This window comes from Tauraco erythrolophus, chromosome 8 (genome assembly GCF_009769465.1).
Source record: "Tauraco erythrolophus isolate bTauEry1 chromosome 8, bTauEry1.pri, whole genome shotgun sequence".
NCBI lineage: Eukaryota > Metazoa > Chordata > Aves > Musophagiformes > Musophagidae > Tauraco > Tauraco erythrolophus.
Genome location: NC_141472.1, coordinates 33,775,716 through 33,781,715, shown reverse-complemented (window position 1 = coordinate 33,781,715; position 6,000 = coordinate 33,775,716).

Here is a 6,000-nt window from a genome sequence, read left to right as displayed (position 1 = left end):
GTGCTAAGGTACCTAATTCCCTCTCAAGTAGAGGAATGTTTAAATCGGTGGGAATCAGGGGTCAAGTCCAGGCAGGTATTTCAGTGCCTAACTTGTGCCGACATTAATGGGAATAAGGGTCCTTGAGGAGGAATATATATTGTATATATATTCCTGGGCCTATATATTGCTCCTATAAGTGAAACAGCACTTGTGTTGCACATGTGTAACAGTACGTTATTATTCTTTTCAAGGCAAGGTCTTTCCTTGTAGACTTTTCATCATTTCTCAACTGTTTTGTCCTTCCGAGGTTGGCGTGAAGAGGTTCTGCAGCAAGCTCATGCTGGACAGAAAGCGTTTGTCAGAAAAATAAGCAAAAAACCAGAATCCAATGATTTATTTCAGATAGTGATTAAATAACCAAACGTCAGCTGAGATTTGAAAAAGCTGCATGGGACATCAGGAGGCCCAAACCACACAGATCAGGGTGAATTTCTTGGAAATCTGTTTGTACCTCCAGAGTACTCTGCTCGCCCGGATGCTTGGGACCTGGGCTTTTACTGTATTCAGTGGGAATTTTGCCAGAGATATGAGCGGAGCTGAGCCTAGCTGGCTCTACCTGCTGACATACTAAGTCATATTTAATGATCCTTCCCCCACATGCACACCTAGGAAGGGGCTATCTTTGGGCTTTCCACTCCACTTGGGTTTTATGAGGAACCCTTGTCTAGATGCACCCAGTAAATGCTCCTGGTTTTGTGGCTCTCCATTAGTCCTCATCAAGATGATTCCATTTTATTTGAGGCAAGATGTGCAGGAAGAGAGAATAATTCTTAACACTCTGTGCAAGGCAGCAGGGATGGACCCTTCAGGCCATCGTATTCTCCTCCAGCTCCCTCTGCTCTGCGACTTGGCAGGGTCCCTGGCCACGAGATGGAGCTGGCTCTTCACAGTTGCAGGATAAGTCACATGAAAGGCAAAACCTTTTAATGAACACGTTTTAATTGAGGCTAACCATTAACAGAGACCACAGGCAGGTTTCCAGTGAGCTGCTGATTTTTAACCCTCTCCTGTGTCACGGCCTTGTGCATCCCCATGCCTGTCCCTTTGATGGCATACTCCCTAACTCCAGGGATTGAGGCACATTTTTTGGGGTGACCCATGGCTGGAGACATCCATCACCCATTTCAGTTCAGCATGTCAATGACCCCTCCTGAAAACAGCCACTCAGGCAGCCAAGTGCCCCTCAGCCTGCTCCGGGAGCTGTAGGAACACCAAAACTTGCCAGGTTTGGTCTGGCTCCATCACCACTATTTGAAGAACTCATGTTTATGCAGCTTAAAGGCATGAAGAAAATCTCCCCGTCTATCTGCCTTATTTTCCAGCCCAGCAGCTCCATGCATGGTCTTGCACAGAGGTTTATTCTGAACTTTGCCTTTTTTCATGTAGGAAAGGGACAAAATTTGGCAAGATGACTTTAGGTGTTGTTCTCTGCTTTCCATCATTCTTGCAAAGCTGCTTCTCAGCAGGTCAGGAGTGGTAGCATTGGTCCTGAGTAGCTGAGAACAGAGGTTGGTTCTCAGATGGTAAAAATAGGTATTTTTTTATCTATTTTTATAGCAGGCAGCAGCAGCAACATGAACTGCATCTTTAGCTGGAGGAGAACAAACACTTTATAAGAAAGGATGAAATTCATGATTGTTGTTTTTTGGCATGCAATTGTTGCCTGTTATTGACAGGGATTTTGTGTGAATTGGAATTTTTTTGTAGCTTCCACAGAGAAAACAGGAGGAAAACTTTTTCCATGGTTGTGAAAAGCCCAGCAGCCAGGTCTGTGGGCTGGCTTGAGGTGCGGAGGCAGCATGGGGACAGCAAAGCCACACGGTGCCCACAGTGTGTGCTCTGTGCTCCCGCTTCCCACTGCGGCACGGCCAGGAGGATGCGGCAAACAGCACGGTGAGGAACTGGAAAGAAAGAGAAAGTGTTTTCCTAGTGTGAGAACTGTTTGTAACACAGTGGGCCTCCCCAAGGTTCAAACACGTTTGCCTTTTATTTCATATCCCTTGTCCTACCCCCCAGCTTGACCCCAGCTCCCCCCAAAACTCCTTTTTATTAAAACTATAAATCAGCCCAGCTCGATCATCATCTGGGTTCCTGTTTTGCCGATCTTTCATTGTATGAAGAGCTGCTTGGACCAAAGGACTTGAGGGATGTTCAGGACCTGCTGCACACTGGTGATGCCCAAGGCCAGGCATCTGGATTCTCCTGCCAGCCATCACTGGCTTCACTGTGACTGCTGGAAACTGGTAATCTCAGCTGTCTTAGCTGCTCTTTCTGGCGCATGAGAAAGCTGTGCTTGAGATCCTGTGGCTTCTGAACTCACTGCAGATATGGTGGTTGAATGAATTGTATCCAATAATGAGGTTATAATGAGTTATATCCAGCTGGGGCTGCTAGTAAATAGCAAGCCTAAACTTATGCCACAGAGTCTAGAAACAGGAGAAAGTCAGAGATGTCCCAGGATTTTACAGCAGCATCAAGGCAATAGTTTGTGAAAAACATCAAGGCAGAGGTGGAATGTCACCCTGAAACAGGCTGTGGCCGTGGGCTGGGTCTCAGGGACCAGCATTTTGCTTGGACTGGTGCAGAAAGAAGCATCGTCGTTGAAAATCTAGAACCTCTTCAGTGCCATGGTAGACATCTAGATGTGACTCAGATGCTTTTATCCACCCTTCCTGCCACGAGGAAGATATGACAAAGAAAACCTATCTTTAAAACACCCAAAGTATCTCTGAAAAAGGATTTTATTTGTTTTGACTGATGATAAAAGAGCCAAAGAACTAACTTACAATTGCATCACTCATAAATGCATGCCTAGGTCAGATACACTGGGTTTATTCCTGCTTGGACCATAGCTTTAAAATGCAAGCGATAAGACAGCAAGCACAAAGATCAGGTCTTTCCAGCCCAGGGGTTTTCCTCTCTCTGTTCCAGCAGAATTGTGCAATGATACTCAAAACTCAAGTTCAAGGGCCCCTGTGGCACCTAAATACTTGAAGGAACCTGAGGGATCTCAGTCCCATGAACTAAGCAATCCTCAAGAGTGGCGTTTTGCAGACAGGAGACATGATGGTCAAGAGAGAAAAGACACAGGCAGCAGTCCTGGAGATCAAGAGTGACTTTGCTGCAGGCCATCTTTTCACAGTCCCCAGGAGATAGAGCTGTTTGGGTTCCCACCCCAAATCATGGCACTGGCCCAAACTCATCCATCTTCCACTGGTTTCTATGATCCCTTCGTCCTTAATAATCTTGTTAACACAGGGGCACTAAAAAAAAAAAAAAAAAAAAGCTTTCTTTCTCAGCCTCTTATTTAGCACAAGAGAATCTCAGGAGGAAGATGAGGGACTCATCTGGTTTCGTACATGGAGGCAATCTTCTTTTCGGGCATCTGCTGTCACCCTGTCCCTGATTCTAAAAAAGCAGCCAGTACACAGTGGTCTCACACCCTCATTGGAGTTAAGCAGGAAGGATTAATTTTGCCGAACACCTACTCTGGGGACCTCCTTTCAGGCCACACATTACCTCTACAGATGCTCCATTTCTTGGTTTGCAGCTGACCTCAGGGACACAAAGCTGCCTGTTTGCTCCAGAGCTGAGCTGCCCATGGCATGGGGGTGCGTTCCCCACATTCAACCACCACAAAGTCTCCTTCTTGAGGTTACAGCTGCTCGCTTGGTCTTTACTGCAATTCCATCCCCTTTTGCTGCAGTGTGCAGGGGCAGGAACACAGCGCCAATTTTGGAGAAGGGTATTAATGTTGTTCTTATTGGGGAAGCTGCAGCACTTCCTCCCCTGCAGCCCTGCGGGGTCTTTCCCTATAAAGCCCTGGTCCCACAGTGTGATCTGTGGGTCAGTGGTGGTCTACTGTGATGAGATATACAGCCTGTGAATCTGCAGGACCTTCACAGGAGCTTGGCTAGAGAAGTACGATGATAGCGGTACACGACTGATAGCAGATGTTGAACACTAGCAGGAGCCCACAACTCAAAAAAAGGTGTAGTAGCAGCTCCTGACCTTCTCCCGTCTCTCAGGGGTTTCTTGTGGGGGCTGTGGGGTAAGGTTGACCTGGGCACAGCTGGCAATGAGTGCCATGAGCACATGGAAAGCGAGGGCAGGCACTCGACCTCGCCTGAGCCCAGCTAAATATAACTGGTGACTGACAAGCTCCTACGCCTCGGCCTGGCTCCGGTCCTGCGCCAATACATTCCTCCTGAAAGTCGTTTCCCTCTTCCTCAAGTTCTCTTCTCTGCTACTTGAGACGCCACAGTAGAGACTCACAAAGTGATTTTCTTCCCTCCAAGTAGTTTCAGTCTCCCATGACCCTGCTTTTCTTTTCTCACTCTTGCTTGTTCACCACTTGCCCCTACCCATCTGCTCCTTACCCCCAGCGCTCCCTGGATAGCACGGCAGAATGCAGGGAAAAGGGATGAGGGATGAAGTACAAGGGATGAGGGTCTCCATGGGTGATTAAAGCTCTCACATACAAGTCTATCTATGTATGTTTGTACATGTGATTGTGTCTTGGGGTACTTGGGCATGGCCAGAAGATCTGAGAAGGGACTTCTGGGTCTACACAGGCTCCTCTGGGCACGAAGGCTCACATCAGGTACTTTATCTCTTGCAAACTTAGGATCTGCATTTCACTTTCTTTCTCTTCACAGAAATACTAAAAATATGTCACAGAGGAACAACCCGCCTTGAAGTCCCCGGATATCATGTCTTGCGTTTCCAGATCAGTCACAACGTGGCCGGTATTACTTTTATTATTAATAAAGGGTGACGGGATCCACCTTTTCGGGCTCTTGGGATAAGAGGGATCTCTGATGCTGCCCCTTGCCTACGCAGAGCCGATGGCTCAAGGGCAGCCCACAGGTCACAGCATGGTCCACACACCACATTCCTACCACAGCAGATGTTGGGGGTGGGTATTCAGTGATGGTTTTGCACTGGTTACAAGTGATACCCTTGCGATGCTCCTGCAGCCACACCAGGAGTTGCTGGGATTTAGCAGCACCAGGACAGTTAAAATGTTACAACTTTTCTAAGTGGGCATTTCCTACGACAAATAGTCACTTTAAACCCAAACTTGGTGTCTCCCAGGGATATGAAGAGGCTAAAGAAATCAGCGAGGTTTATGGAAGCAGCATCGGAAATCAGAGCAAATAAGGGGGAATTTTGGCAGGTGGCATTACAGTTAATCACTTCTTTCTGAGAACAGCAATGGAATGTATTGGATTGAGGGGGTGTGTTTCAAGCAAAATCTAATGCTGAGATTTAGTAGACGTTACAAGTGGCACGGAGGTCTGCAGGCCATGGGTAGTTAACTGCTACTATAAATTGCCTTTAAAATCAGTGATCAGCTCTGCGGTTGATTCATGATTTCTTTTAAAAACAGAAGAAAACAGAAAGCTCCCCGGCAACCCAAACACGACCATAAATCCGCCGTTTCCTTTAGATCTGAAGTGTTGACGTCCCATCGCGCCAGGGACAGGCGGTGAGTGTGTGAACAGTGCCAAAAGGCAGCAGGCAGGGCAGCGCTGCCCGGGTGCCACGGCCTAGGGAGCTGTGTAACAGATGGACACGGTTTGTTTGCACAGAGAAAATCCCTGAAGCAGGAAAAAGCCATGTCAGAGCGGCCACTGACCCGTGGGGACTTCTCGGCAAGCCCTGCTGGGAGCCGGGCGAGGAGGGCGCGCGTTGTTGTGTGCCTCTGGGTACATACGCACGTATGGCGGGTGTGCGTGTGTCCGTGCACGCTGCCCACAGCTGCCTGTGTGTACATGCGTGTGTCTGGGTGTGCCTATATGCGTGTGTGCCTGTGCAAGTTATACACGTGCGTGTGCACACGTGCATGCACGTGCAGGTATATGCATGTACGTAAGCATACGCAGGGGGTGTTTCCATGTGTGTGTATGAAATGTGCATGCATGTACATACGTGACGTGGGCGTGCACAGGCGGG